Source organism: Ochotona princeps, chromosome 3 (assembly GCF_030435755.1).
Source record: "Ochotona princeps isolate mOchPri1 chromosome 3, mOchPri1.hap1, whole genome shotgun sequence".
NCBI lineage: Eukaryota > Metazoa > Chordata > Mammalia > Lagomorpha > Ochotonidae > Ochotona > Ochotona princeps.
In genome coordinates, this window is record NC_080834.1 from 31,306,114 (window position 1) to 31,321,926 (window position 15,813).

Below are 15,813 nucleotides of genomic sequence, written 5' to 3' on the forward strand. Positions count from 1 at the left end.
CTCCAGTCTGATCCTCAGCTGGCCGTTCTGCCACCTTGCTCCCCACCGGGCCCAGACCTGTCCCTGCTGCCTCATACCAAGCCTGTCTCTGAAGGCAACCCCTGAGAGGCACCCACAGTGAGTAGCAACAATGAGGCCTCAGTCAGCAGGTCATCTGAGCTGAGAGGAGTGTCAGTAAAAAAAAAAAAAAAAAAAAAAAACCTCTTCGGTTCTGATTGGCCTTTTGTTCAGAGAACAGGGACTCGGTGAGCTGGGCCTCAGAGAAAGTGGCCCCTTTTAGCAGAGCCAGAATAGCAGGCACTGAAAGGGCAACGTTGATAGCTGAGCCCTGGTGTGCCGGGAGCCTGGGCAAGGGACGAACCTGAAGACACCCAGACAGGAGCGAGCCTTGGGAAGCCCAGCTGAAAGCCAGATGGATCTGAGTGACAGTGGAGGAGAGAGAGTGAGGCCAAGAGATCACAGCTAATTCAGGGCAAAGTCGGAAACCAAAGGCCCTGGCGAGATGCTGAGGAGGATGGATGCCCAAGGGGTGCTGCCCCAGACACAGCTGTGACTTGACCATGGACACACCAGCACGGTGAGTGACACTGATTGCTATGGGATATGTCTCTGCTTCCCTCTACCTTGAGGCGTGAGTCTCTGCAGCCTCTGCAGGCTGAGAGGCACAGGTGCAAGCAGGTGAGTTGGGAGTAGATGAGCAGCAGGTAAAGGGAGGAAGCTAAGTTGGGAGAGAGACCACCTTGGGTCTTGAGCAGAGCGGGTGATGAACGCGTGATTCACCAGCACGCTAAATCAAGGGGTCCAAGCGCCTAACACCCAGTGCTGGAGAAGATGGGTGCAGAGGGTGGCTTGGCTTCCTGCCTCTCTTTGGTAAGACAGGGCACTTGCTGCATGTTTTAATCACTGGAAACATGAAATGGGAAATTTGGGGTTGGATAGACATGGCCTTCACGTAGACTGACATGAAGACTGAAGGAAGGAGGCTGCAGTGGCTGGACTGTGTGTTGGTCTCAAGGGGCCCTCCTGCCTCTGGGGTCTCATTCTGTATTCTGTGAAGGGATTCCCAGCAGGCTCGTGGAGCCTAGCCCACCAGACAGGCAGGCTATTTTCTTACGTATGTGCCAGGGTGAGGGCGGCCTCTGTGCGGAGGCTGGTGGCAATTCCATGGGGGTGTAGCCCGCTGCTGTTGGATTATAAAACTCAAGCCTGTAAGTGCCTATGAACCTAGAAGGGACGTGGATGAGAGTGGCTAAGCTATGAGCGCTGCTGTGATCCTGTGACAAGGGACTGATTCCCATTACTGCCTCCATGGACAGGCTGCGCAGGTGGCAATAGGCGTCCCACCCCCGTTTTTGACTCCATCTGTTTTTTTTTTTTAAGATATATTTATGTTTTATCAGAAAGGCAGATTTTACAGACAGAAAGACATCTTCTGCTTCACTCCCCCAAATGGCCATAACAGATGGAGCTGAGCCAATCCGAAACCAGGAGACAGCAGCCTCTTCTGGGTCTCCCACATGGGTGCAAGGTTCCAAGGAGTTGGGCCATCCTCTGCCACAATCCCAGAAGTAGTTGGGACACAAACCAGTGTCCAAATGGTATGTGGTGCTTGTAGGTGGAGGATTAGCCAGTTGAGCCATTGCTCCGGTCCCTATCTGCCTTTTTTTTTTTTCTAAAGAAATTAAAGCTGCTGCACGAGATCATGGCGAAGTTTGTGGATGCTGGACACAGACCCAAGCCCGGTCCCTCCCTAGTGATAAGTGACTTTGCCTTCCAGTGTTTTAGCCTTCTCATCTCCAGAATGGAGACAATGACAGTCCCACCTTATGGCATAACTATGGAGATGGAAAGTTACTAAGTGAACTGCAAGGTTCTACATGGACATGCGGGAAAGGCTCAGTGCGTGTGTCTGGTTATTCTTGGCTGACCATCACAGTTGGGCAGCGATAAGCGTCAGAACCAGTTAGAACTGAGAAAGCCAGGGTAGAGGTGGGAGTAGACTGAGCGGACCCTACTGAGTGATGGCAGATGATGAATCTGGATTCATTGCAAAGGTAGCAGTTTCACTCAGTGGGAAGAGAATGTGACAAGGAGAATTGTGTGAGATGTTAGTATGATGACACAACCCCTTTTTATTCTCAATGACTTCTACCTTTCAGATAGATTTTTTGTGCCAAATGTGGCTTTATTTCTGGGAACTGTATCTAGAGTAATTGGAGATGGGACAGGGTATGGGAAGGAGGGGAAGGAAGCATGGAGAACTGGGTCAGTAGCTTAAAAGACTTGTATTGTCTGCGTCCCTAGGAAATCAAAGAGGAATGTGAAATAATCAAATCTTTGTCGTTGAGGTCAAGCAAAAGATGGTCTCATTTTTGTTAAAAACTATGCCAACATAGATGGTATGGAGTGTTCTATCTGTGTGTATGACTCAAAACAATTTCTTATGAGCAGAATTCTAGGAATTTCAAATAGGGCTGTGCGCCGAGAGGGGATGTGACATGACTCATGCATCTTGTAGTCTTGGCAGAAGCATTGTGGAGAAAAGCGAGACGGATCACACAGGAGGGCGTTGCACCCGTTAAACAGGTCTTCCCCTCAAAATGGTTTCTTTCTTATTTCTAAATTCTTCAGGCGTAACGAGCACAAATGAAACCATCATAGAACTATTAGGTATTCAGCTGAACGAACCTGAAGGGTAATAAAGACCTTGGTACCCACCACTCGTAACAAGATATAGAATATTTTTAATCACACCAGAAAGTTCTTTCTGTTCTCCTACTGTCCATCTCCCTTCCACCACTCTCACTATCATTTAATGACCTATTAGCAAATTTGTGCATATAGATTAGTGCTTGCTTTATTCAGATTTCCTATGCAAAGCATCAAACTGCCTTCATCTGGTTTGGCTTCTGTTGCTTAGCATACTGCCTCCTTCATTGTATTTTGGAGACTCTCCATTATACTTTTAATTTGCTCTACTGTGTTCTTAATTTCTGATGTATCAGCCTTGATTTGCTTTATTGTTGCTATCTCTTGTGTAACATATTCGTTAAATTCTTTGAACTCTTGTATGTGCTTCTCATTGTTGTGGATAAGAGGCTTTATAATGAGTTTTCTGAATTCTGTGTCTCCTGTTTTCTTGATGTCTTCCTCAGTGAACTCTGAGGTTGGCATAGGCTTTTGCTCCTTTGCAGAGGAGTCTTCAGTAATATTCATTTTGCTTTTGTCTCTTCTTTTGCTCTTGGTCCTTGTACTTCTAGTTATCAGATTCTTCTCCTTGGGGCAAGTTTCTAAGCTGTGTCACCCACAGGTCTACAGTTCAATTTTACTTATTGTGCTTGGTACACAGCTCTTTGTTTGCAGCCAATTGTGCCACTCCCTCCAGCAAGTTTCAGGTCTGGGTTCTTATGTTAGATTTCCACCTTGGTCTCTGTAGTCCCAGCTCCTGGCTTGCCAGTCTCTACCTCCTGTGCTATCACGCTGAGGTTGCACTCTTGTCTCTGCAACCTTTTTCCCCTTCAGGCTGGAGCATGTCCCAGGATTAGGGAGACACCCAGGTGTCCTATATAGCTAGGTTGTTGGTGGTGGTTATCTTGCTGGAACCTGTTGGTAGTTAGGTCTGGGTCCCACACAGACCTATTTAGACCATACGATGCCACAGTCAGTATTATTTTCCCGTGGGACCAGTGCAGTCCACGGAACTCAGTGAGTTCTCACGAGCTCAGCACATGCGCAGCTCACTGTTGTCCCTGCAGTCCTAAACTTTTGCCACAGTGCCCAAAATGGCACCTGACGTGCCCCTACTACAGTTCTCGATCTGCTGGTCATCTGGTCTGAGGGCTACCCAGACCTGTCTTGGGTGGAACCTATAGAATACTGTGTTGCTGCAGTTCACTGAGTCAGAAATGAGTTCACTCCCAGCTCAGTTCTTTTCCTTGCCTTTGCCTTCTTAAGCAAAATGGCGCCCAATTTTGCTCTAGGGAGCTGACTGTGCTGTGAAATCCACCCTGTTCTCGCACTGCCCATCTGGGATCTGCCGCTCTGTCTCTGCTCCTGGTCAAATCAAACAGACCAACAGGATGGACAGTTCTTTGTCTGGGTTCACCTCCTAAGCTCCCAGTGAAAGTCCCTTCCCACCTGGTTGCTGGTGGCGTTCTGGCTACTGGTGGAGTTCAGATTGCCATTAGCTGAATGCTGCTGGAGTACCAGTCACTGCAACACCACATCATTGTTTTCGTTGCTTTCCTGTGTCTGTCAGTCTCCATGTGCCCCTCTGCTGTTATCTGTCCTCTCCTATTTTGTGGAATGTGTCCTCTCTGCTTCATCCTGATTAAATGTATCTCTGTCTATTTAAATGTGTCCTTACCCTATTCTGCGATCTTGATTCTCCTTGAGACTACATCTTGAAATCATGCCGTGTAAATCTTGCAAATTTGCCTTCCCTTTTCAAAGTCATTGGGATATTCAAAATCACTTGTGTTTCTACTTATGTTTTATTTATTAACTTATTTGAGAGGCAAGGGAAACAGAAAGAGCTCCTGTCCTCTGATTCATTCCCTAAATGCCTGCAAATGCTAGGGGGCTGACGTCAGAAACAGAGTACACAGTGCAGGTCTCACATACATGTGGCAGGAACCCAATCACCTCGGCCCTTTCCACTGCCTCCCTGGATGTGCGTGAGCAGGGAGCTGGAGTCAGGGCCTGATAGAGAATCCCAACATGGTATGGGCATCTGAACTCCTAGGCACAATACCTACCGTTTCCACATAATTCTAGAATCAGCTCACTTATTTCTTCACAATAACAGGTGGAATTTTATGTCAATTTTGCAGCATCAAGAAATAGTCTTGGGAAAAATAATTAATGGTATTGAGCCTTCCAACTGATGGATATTGTATGTCCTCCCACTTCTTTGGGCCTCCTTCATTATTCTGAGAATTACTTTGTATTTCTTCTGCAGGAGTTTTACACATAGTTCATTAAATTTGTTCCTAAGTATTTGAAGCTTTGAGTACAATTGCATATGCTTTGATTTTTTAAACTCACAACTGTTGCATATCAAAATATAACTGACTTTCGCACCTTGACTTTATAAATCATGACTTTGTTAAGTTCATACTGTTATAGTGATTGATGTGGATTTATAGAGCGTTCTTTATATAAAGTGAAATGCAGAAGCCAAAATGTTATAGTTTCGCTCTTTTAAAAAAAGATTTATTTATTTATTTGAAAGGCAGAGTTACACAGAGACAGAGAGACCCTCCATCTGCTGATTTACTTGCTAAATGGTGTCAATAACCAGAGCCAGGCTGCTCCAAAGTCAGGAGCCAGGAGCTTCTTCCAGGTCTCTCACTTGAGTGCAGAGGACCAAGCACTTGTGCCATCCTCTGCTGCCTTCCCAGGCCACAGGCAGGTAGCTGGATGGGAAGTGGAGTATCCAGGTCTTGAACCATAGCCCACATGGGATGCCAATACCATAGGCAGTGGCTGGCCCCATAGTGTTATCATTTTAGCCATGTATTTCATCTTTGTTTCTACAGCTTTTACCACTATGGCAGTAGTAGAGGTGGTGATAATTTTTGTGGTATGATTTGTAGAGAGGAAAGAGTTCACAGCACAAATCTTCTGTGTTGACTGTAGAACTTCAAAGCTATGTGGTTGCACTCTACTACATAACATCCAAATTTCAGTGGGCCAAGGTAATTCACACCCTTATCTATATTCTTTTCGAGTAGCAATTACTACAGTGTCAACGGCTGCTGCTGCAATTGACTCGCCTGTTCTTATCTCCCAAGTTTTTATCCTTGCATGGTAGACACTGTTTTGAAATAGGCTGTGACTATGCCTTGGCAATGACATCTTCATCTTGGCAATGGAGCAAGGAAAACAAGACTGGAAGCAATGACAGCTGTCACTCATGGTGGGTACCAGTCTGTTCTTCATTTCTACGGCAAGATACCAGAGGTTCCTAATTCTTTCTTTCTCTGTTTTTGGTAAGAGATGTAGGAGTTCCAAGTGGCACTTCTGAAGATTTATTTTGTTTATGTGAAAGGGTGAGTTACAGAGAGAGAAAGAGAGAGATTGTCCATCTGCTGCTTCCCTGCTCAGTTGGCCTTAATAGCCAGGGTTGGGCCAGGGTGAGGCCAGGGCTTCTTTCAAGTCTCCCACATGTATGCAGGGGCCCAACGACTTAGGGCATCTTCTGCTGTTTTCTCAGGTGCTTTAATAGGGACCTGGACTGGAAGTGGAACTGCTGGGACTTGAACCGGCACCTATGTGGGATGCCAGCCTCTAGTCTGTGCTTTTGTAACAATTCACTGCTGTGAGAACCTACACAAGTTCAGCCTTAACTCCTCCAACAGCAACACCTCCAGCAACCTCCCCACATCCTGCTAGCCCCTCCTCTGGAAGAAGCTCCCACCTTTAGCATGGGAGGATCCTCACAGAGGATCAAGTCTCCCACACAGATCCCTAGGGGCACACGCTCAAGCCATCCACAGTTCACAACAGGGGTACCCAGCACTGAGCGCATGCACCGCCTCGACCACTCCCCCTGCAGGAAGGAATCAGCACATGCCCCCCACCACCTGGAAACAGAGGCTTGCCAACCCAAGCAGCTACGTGCAGTACAAAGAGTTTGATTCAATATCCAGATCCTAGAATCTACAATCTCGACCCGTCATCTGTTATCAAAAACAATCACAGGTCAGGGCTGCACAGAGCAGGGTGAGTCCTGGCCTGTCACCTTGGCATCCCTTTTTGGACAGCCAGTTTGATTAAACAGAACTGGCTGCATTGCTTCTAATCCAGCTTCCTGCTGATGCTCCTGGAAAAGCACCAGAGAATGGCACAAGTGCTTGGGTCTCTGCACCCAGGTGGGAGACCTGGATGGAGTTCCGGGATCCTCGCTTCGGCTTGAATCAGCCCCTGCCCTTGTATGGACAGCCTCTTTCTCTCTGACTTTCCCCCTCTCTCTGATACCTGCCTTTTAAATACATCATTTTTAAATTTTTTCAATTTGCCACCCTCTTTGGGTATAGAAAAAGGAATTCAGGGGCCAGCACCATAGTGCATGGTAGGTTAAGCCTCTGCCAGTGATGTTAGCATTCCATATGGGCATTGGTTCAAGTTCTGGTTGTTCCGCTTCCTATTCAGCTTTCTGCTAATACACATGGAAAACCACCAGAGTATGGCCCAAGTGCTTGGGTCCCTAAACCCACTTTGGAGTCTTGGAGGAAGCTCCCAGCTCTGGGTTTGGGACCAACCTAGCTCCAATTGTTGTGGCCTTTCTGGGGAGTGAACCAGCAATGGATGCTTTTTCTCTCTCTCCTTTCTCCTCCTCCTCTTTGTAAATATGTCTTTCAAATAAAAATAAATAAATCAGTTTTTAAGAAGAGAGAAAGAATTTAGCTGGGCTTAAACATCCTAGGCTGGTGAGATCTGCCAGTAGGTTCCAGGTATGAGTACTAAGGTGAGAACAGATTGGTTGGCCAAGCACACAGAAGGCCAGAACGGCTGAGTCCTCCTCGCCAAGTTCATGTGGCTACAGAGACTTGGCTGAGGAGTGTGGAGTTCGGGGGCTTGGTGCCATCAGCAAAGGCCACATTTCCCATGGGTCTGGGGGCAGTATGGTACACCCTCAGGCATTCCCTGCTGCTGAGAACCAAATGCTGTTTGTTCACATTTGACCCACCCAAGGCCCCTTGCACAGAGTCAGCTTGCATCAGGGCTGGCATTAACCCTGCAACCCCACTGGGTGAGGGCAATAAAAGGCTAGGATAGCCACTGGATGGCATAGGCTCCAGATCATAGAAAGGGCCCCCACATACTATAAATGGCAGAATCACAAAACGCATGCTTGGAAAGTTGGGTCTGCTGGGTGTCGGGGCAGGCTGGGATTGGCAGGAGGAAGAGCCTGCAAGGACCCAGCTTGCGATGAGTTGGCCTGGCTCTCCCTTTGCAGGCTCTTCCCAGTGAAGTCTTAACCCTGTTTCCAATGATAATTTAAATGTTCTATGTGTTGGCCTTGACCCTTCATACCTTAGCCAGGAAGGGGTGGAGATAGTACAGGGCCTCTCCCCTGGTGACATTCCAAGAAAATGTCACTCACAGTGCCAGCATTCTCCTGGAATTTCCACTGTGTGGGATGCAGTCTGGCAGGGTCTGTCTCCATCACTCAGGGCACCTGCAGACAATAGGATGCTTCCCGGCTCCAAGGCCTTGCATTCCAAGAACCTGAAGCTTCCTAGCCCTGGAGGTGCGCCTGGAGTTCATTCCTTCACTGCATCTCCCCCCGCCTTCCACTGGAAGGCAGCCAGCCCCAGACCTCCTCTGATACCTGGGGGTCCACGGCCTCAGATGTGAGGGAGAGGAGTGGTTATGGGGAGGGGCTTCAGAAAGGGATGCCGAATGGACCTGAAAGCCATATTTACCGAGGTGCAAAGAGTTCTAAACTTCCAAGGTTCTGCTAAAATGCCACCACAGTCCATGGATTCTAAATTCTTCTGCATCATGATCAAGTTAGGTTTCTGTTCCTTTCAGCGCAAACCTTTCGAAGAACCCTTGCACTACTTGTTTCTAAACTGTGAAGGACATATTCTTGGGCTGTTTTATGCCACTCTGAACACCACTGACCACGTCTAAGACAAAGAATATCATACAGAGATAATAGTTAGCAAATTTTCACAGCCCCTTAGCTTAAGACATGCAGGGGAAGATTTTCCAAGCCCTTACATTGTATCCCTATCAGGCCTTAAACCACACATCACATGGCCATCGGGTGTAACACACGTGGCAAGGTGTTACAGGCACATATGCTATGCTGTTGTATTTTCTCAGTGACTTTTTTCCAACCTGAATCCACATCTGAGCCAACCATAGCCTTGTTTTCCAAAATCTCCAGGAACATGCAGCTTGCTCTCTACACAGAACCAATAGAATACTTGACTGAGAGTAGGTGCATGTTCTAGAAAATTTCATTATAAGATTTGTTCTTCTAGCATCCCTTTCTTTTTGACTTTGCAGATTTTTCAACATTTTAAAGAATTTGTTTCAGAAGCAGATCACACACACACACACACACACACACAGAGTTCAGACAGAGAACTGCCAGCTGTTGGCTCACTGCCTAAAAGCTCACAACAGCTGGAACCAGGAAAGGCAGAATCTGGGAGCTGGGAACCCAGTCCAGGTCTCCTGTGTGTAGCAGGACTCCAGCACTTGAGCCATCACCTGCTGTGCAGTGTGTGCATTAGCAGGAAGCCTGAATAGGGCGTTGAGCTGGGACTCAATGCTCTGATGTAGCTTGTGGACATCATAAGTAGTTGTCTTATCCACTCAACAAATGCCCAGGCCTTCTGTTGTGAAAAGTGTCAAACCTGGGGCTGTCATTTTAACATAGTAGATAAAGCTGCCTTCTGCAATGTTGGAATCCCATGTGGTCACATATTTGTGTCCAGGCTGCTCCCTGCTAATGTGTCTGAAAAAAGTAACAAAAATGACTGAAGTGTTAGATCCCTTGCCACTCACATGAGAGACCCAGATGAAACACTTGGTGCCTGGCTTTTGCTGGCCAAGACCTGGCCATTACAGGCATTTGGGGAGTGAACTAGCAGATGGAAAATCTGTTTCTCCCTCTCTCTCTTTCTATACATTCACCTTGAATACACTGGGATCCCATATGGGTACCAGTTCATATCCCAGCTGCTTTACTTCCCTTCCAGCTCCCTGCCTGCGGCCTGAGAAAGCAGTGCAGGATGACCCAATACCTTGGGATCCTACACCCATGTGGGAGACCCAGATGAAACTCCTGGTTCCTGGCTCCTGGTTTCGGATTGGCTCAGCTCTGGCCATTGTGGCCAATTTGGGAGTGAACCAGCAGATGGAAGATCTGTCTCTCCTCCTCTCAGTAAGTCTGAGTTTCCAATAAAAAATAAATAAATCTTAGGAAAAGAGAATTGGTTGTGTTTAAGGTCAACAGTGTGCTGAGAAGCCTCCACTGCCAATGTGCACTTGACACTGCATTGGGTGGTGCTAGGTTTCCATGCTCTTACCGCGGTAATGGAGCCTGTGGATCCCTCTCCATTGTAAATTACCTTTCTTCCCTTGTGACCAGGGATGGGAAAGTAGGGGGACAAGATCTGGACTCTGCGAGTTACCAAGTTCCTCAGATCTGTAGGGTTCTGTAGGGTTCATGGATGAAACTTGACCAAATCAACTCATGCCAACTCACAAAAGGGCAACTCAAAAAAGCAAAGATTTGTTTATTATGATTTGAAATGGAGAGTTACACTGAGAGAGGAGAGTTTTTGTAAAAGGACTTTCTCCTCACTGTTTCTTGACTTGGGTTTTTCTATTTTTGCTCCATTATCAGCCAACACCATGGGTGACTCTGTTCAACCTCATCCACCCTCCCAAGCCTCAATTCACCCTCCAGGCCAGGGGCTCTGGGGACCTCCGGAGAGGTCCAGAACAAAGGTTGCTGCTGAGGGGTCCTCCACTGGGGGGTCAGAGGCTGGGACTTGCATCTCTGTCTTGCTCACTCATCAGCTGGGGCAGCCGCAAGAACATCCTGGTTCACCAGGGTGATGGGAGGGGGCAGTGGGACCTTTGTGGACGGGAGCTTTGAGCAGGGAATCTGTGCTGGACGCTGCATCCACCTTACCACTCCATCGTACCCCTGCAGCCCCATGCCAACTGCAGTTCCTTGGTAACCTTCAGGGTATCATGTAGTGTGGAGTCCAAGGGGTTCACTGGTCTTGGGGCACTACCCAGGGTCTTCCCTCCCAGGCCCTTCTTGACTTTCTTCCAGTGAGTGAAGGAGGAGAGGCAAGATCCTGCTTTATTTCCAGCTCTCCCCCACCTAACACAGTAGATCTAAGTAAGGGTCCTTCATGTGGAACCAATGAATGACTCAGTTCACCCGTACCTCTCCCAATCCCTTCCCTAAATTAAATGTTGGAGCCCACACTGCTCAAATCATTCAGAGTGAAACACAGCTGGGGTTTGAGCTGGATGGAGCCTGGGCAATCTCAGGAACCAAGGCAGGTACACAGTGCACACTGTAAACAGCCAGAGGGTACCTGGGAGAGGCAACAATGCTCAGGGTACAAGATCACTCTAACCAAGAGCCTGAACAGAAAGAGTCAAGTTATTAAGGCTCCGGCAGAGAAGCAGACGGGTCTCCTCCAGTTCCCTAAGTGAAAGTGATCATGTAATTGTGGCCCCCACCACCACCCCAACAAAGAATGCCAGTGAGTTAAACCTGGAGCAACGCAGGGATGAGCGTAAATCAGCCTCCTGCCAACTTTGCAAGCAGCCTTCTTCCAGAGCCATTAATCTAAGGTTGCTCCTCTCCCAGCTCAACCCCCTCCCCCTCCGGGTTTCCCTATCTCTTAATTGAAGCGGTGTGCCTTGGAGAGTTATGGCCTCAGGATGTCAACTCTCCCTTCCCAGGGTGGATTGACAAACTCCAAACGCAGGAACAAAGATGGGCTAGGTTTGTTTCCAGGCAGTAACCTTCCCTGGGTGCGTCCACATGGGTGCGCACGTTCCCTCATGGCTGCTAAATCCTGGACACTGGGCAGACTTTGCTGGCGACTTTCAGATCTCTATGGTTGCTGAGCCTCATGGCTATGGATCAAGCATGTGGAAGAAGTGTGCTCTAACTCCTTTCTTTTCATCCCAACCCTCTCCCAGTGGCTGGGAGCAGCTCCTCCTCCTGGCCCCAGGCAGAAGGATGGATGTCTTCCGTAGTCACTCCTCTGTGGCGCCCAGCCCCCTGATTTACGCTGCGGTCCAGCCTCCAGGAGCATCCCTTGGCCTTGAGAAAGCACTCAAAAGGAAGATGAAACTTAAACACCGGCCACCTTCCTCTGGCACTTGGCTGTGTGGTTGCATGAGTCAGAGAGCGCATCTGCAGATGGGGGTCTGCTGCGCCCCCACTGAGACAGGATCAAGCCCAGGCCCCAGGAATCACTGGGGGCAGCCCATAAACTGGGGAGCTGGTAAACCAGAACTGCGCGGGGCTTAGACGCAGGAGCTGCAGTGTCCCCACTGCCCAGAAACTGGGTTTCTAAAGCATTCACAGCAAGCCTCCAGGTTCACTGAAACATCATCCCAAAAAGCTCCAAGAGAGACCAGGAGAGAGAGGTGATTGGATTTTGTTTATGACTTGCATTGATTGGGTTTCATTAAGTGCCCCGAAGTCAAAGATCTAAGTTTCCAATTAAAACACACACACACACAGAGAGAGAGAGAGAGAGAGAGAGAGAATGAATTTGAGAGGCAGAATTACAGAGAGAGAAGGAGAGAGAGATCTTCCATCCACTGGCTCACTTTCCAAATGCTTGCAATGTCCCGGAATGAGCTAGGCTGAAGCCAGGAGATGATCTATTGGTGTGTGTGGTGCTTTCTGAAGGCCCAGGAACCTTGCCCGTAAGCAGGTCTCATGGGGGTATGCACATGCTACGTGGAGTGCTGGCAGTGCACATCTCCACAACCCTGTGTTCAGTGATGTTAAGCTGGTAGCTAGACATCAGCATTGATGCTGGTGTTAGCACTGTGGAAACTGGCAAACAGACAGCTGGCCAGGGCTACCCAAGCTGTTGGTTTGGCTTGCAATGCTGGCATCTTACATACCCATGGTTTAAGTCCTGTCTGCTCCACTTCTGATCCCGCTTCCTGCTGTGGCCTGGAAAAGCAATGAAGGATGGCCCAAAGCCTTGGAACCTTGCACCCACATGGGAGTCCCAGAAGAAGCACCTGGCTCCTGGTTTCAGTTCTTGGCCCTGGCTGCTCTACCCCAACCATTTCGGCCATTTGGAAAATGAACCAGCAGATGGACAGTCCCTCTCTCTCTCTCTCTCTCTCTCTCTCTCTCCACATATATATACATATATATATGTATATATATATATATATATATATATATATATATATATGCAGGGTATATATGTAAGCATATATATATATATATATATATATATATATATATATATATATCTCCAAAAATAAGAGATGTGGGAAGAAATGGAAACCCAAGGGCAGTGGTAGAATTGCAGGATAGCAACCTTGTCCTCAAAACTAGACTCATCCATCCAAGCCAGGGGAGGGAATGGTGGCCTTACACATGTTCTCAAATATGTCGCAAACAGAACTACTTCCCTCCCTGCACCTCAAATCCATCCCACACCTTCTTTTATGCACCTGCTGGCCACAGCCAACCTCCGTTCTAATCCTCATGTATCTGGAAGGAGCAAAAAAATCAGGTGTGTGGACTTGACTGGGTCCCCCAAAAATTCATATGTGGAAATCTGATTCCCAAAGTCCTTCACTGCTGGTACTGGGGGTGAGACCTCTAGGAGGTCATTGGCGCTACTCGTGGTCATGAGGGTAGTGATACACCTGCTCTGTCTCCCCATGGGATGCCCTCTGCCATGTGATCACACCCCCAGGTACCAAGCAGAACTGGCACTGCCCTGTCAAAGACATGTCAGTCTGCAGAACCATGAACTAAAATGAAAATAAACTACCTGGTCTGTGAAATGCTACTGCAGCAGCAGAAAATGCAGCAAGGTACCAGTCTCTCATAAGTTGTGTCAATCAAAGCAACTCTATCAGTTCCCTAGACTGCAGAAACAAAGGACTACCTGCCCTTGTGTAAGTGTGGCTTGAGACTGTACCCATTTGTTGTCTTAGGATCCTAGGAGTTAAGATGGACCTCTCTGGGCTGAGCTCTTCTGAACAGCACCCAGGAGGTTACCAAGGAACTGCAGATGGCATGGGCATACCTGTGAATGTTTAAGTGGTGGTTGCATTATCTATTTCTATTTGTTTGCTTCCAAATTTTCTATTTCTTCTTGTCTCTGTGGTAAGGGGAGAGATAAAGAGGGAAGCCACACTCAGCCTCCCCAAATGTCCCAGTACCCAGGGATGGGGAACTGCCACCCAATATCATCCCAAGGCCCAATGTGGTGCATGTTCCAAGGGTTCTGACCAAGTAGTTAGGATAGTTCTGAAATGCTGTTGATTTCCCCAATCCAAGGGTGAGGCAACCTTCCAATGCCCATTGGCTGACATAGTCAGCCTCAAGTCTTCATTCACTGGATTTTTGCTGTCATTGTTTGCTGGGGTATTTGTCCAATTTGCTCTGTTCTCCTTCCTCTGCTGCGGTACCAAGTGGGCTGCCATATTCTCCATGTGTGTCAGGGTCTGTGTTCACTGTTCCCCCCTTTTCACTCACAGGTAGGCCCCAGGACCCAGAATAGGTGACCCACTTTCTGCCGGATCCCCTGCCCCCAGTGCTTACTAAACCAGCACCCCTCTTGCAAGGCAGGCCTCAAGATCTGGGCCAGGCAACCTGAGGCCTGCTGGATTCCTCACGCCCGGGGCTCAAGGACCCAGCACCCACCTTGCAGGTGGGCCAAACAGGAGCCAGATGACCCAAGCCCTACCAGATGCCCCACTCGCAAGACTCACGAACCTGGCACCCCCTTACAGATGGGCCCCAAGACCTGGGCCAGGAAATCTGAGCCCTGCCGGTTCACGAATCCAGCACCTACTGACCTCGGGCTGGCACAACTTGCCTCACCTCAGCATCCATTCAGAACTCCTTCAACTTGTAAATTCAAAATATATTTTTAAGTGCAAAAAAATTTTGAAATCTGTACCTAGCTTCTTTTTTTTTTTTTAAAGATTTATTCATTTTATTACAGCCAGATATACACAGAGGAGGAGAGACAGAGAGGAAGATCTTCCGTCCGATGTTTCACTCCCCAAGTGAGCCGCAACGGGCCGATGCGCGCCGATTCGAAGCCGGGAACCAGGAACCTCTTCCGGGTCTCCCACACGGGTGCAGGGTCCCAATGCATTGGGCCGTCCTCAATTGCTTTCCCAGGCCCCAAGCAGGGAGCTGGATGGGAAGTGGAGCTGCCGGGATTAGAACCGGCACCCATATGGGATCCCGGGGCTTTCAAGGCGAGGACTTTAGCCGCTAGGCCACGCCGCCGGGCCCTGTACCTAGCTTCTTTAAAACATGCATTTCCCATAAACTCTTTGAAGAATTCTACTATGAATAGTACTCAAATTTTTTTGTGGCACCAAAACATACTTACCTTTTTAACTCTGCTCCTGATAGAATGCATTTACAACTTGATGAGCTCGGGTGGGCATGCTGTGAGACAAGACTACAGGAAAGGAGAATCATGTCCGGCAGAAGTTTAGATTTTATACTGAAGGTTAGTGTCTAGATTGAATTTTGTCTCATAGCTCATTTAGTAAACTAATTGGATTAACTTACTTATAATGATTTAGAACCTTAATTTCAACCTTGGTGAGACTTACCAAGGCTTTTCCCTGCAGCTGTGTGTGTGTCTAGGAGGAGCTTGATTCGAAGGGAAGCACTCAATTCTTCTTGTTGTGGCCGGCAGTTCTCTGTGGTCTGCTTCGTTGTAGGCAAGTTCAAGGAGAGAACCTGGTGACTGCCCCTAACGTAGCAGAACAGGAATCTTTCTCAGAGCGTATCCCTTTTAAACTATGTGGTTTATTGCATCTTTTAGCTTGCTTTCCTGTTTCACTTGAAAGCTAGAGTTACAGAGGGAAAGAAGGAGCAACAGAAAGGTTTTCCATCTGCTGAGTCACTCCCCAAATGACCACAACACTCAGACCTAAGCTGATCTGAAGCCAGGAGCCAGGAGCCTCTTCCAGGTCTCCCACGTTGGTGCAGGGTCCCAAGGCTTTGGGCCGTCCTCTACTGCTTTCACGGGCCATAAGCAGGGAGCTGAATCAGAGGGGGAGCAGCTGGGCCATGAACTG

At 48.2% G+C, this 15,813-nt stretch overlaps 1 protein-coding gene across 2 annotated transcripts in view; it reads left to right on the plus strand.

Annotated features, from left to right (window-relative positions):
- Positions 1-273: 273 nt before the first annotated feature.
- The window catches only part of CLDN14 (claudin 14), an 86,646-nt gene continuing 71,106 nt past the window's right edge, over positions 274-15,813 (plus strand). The window contains exon 1 of one of the 2 annotated variants that reach the window (XM_058661644.1): positions 274-577. The gene's annotated coding sequence lies outside the window, so the exon portion shown is untranslated. Of the gene's footprint in view, positions 578-15,155; positions 15,237-15,813 lie in introns of those variants that run through there. The other variant, XM_058661645.1, reaches the window with a different exon arrangement.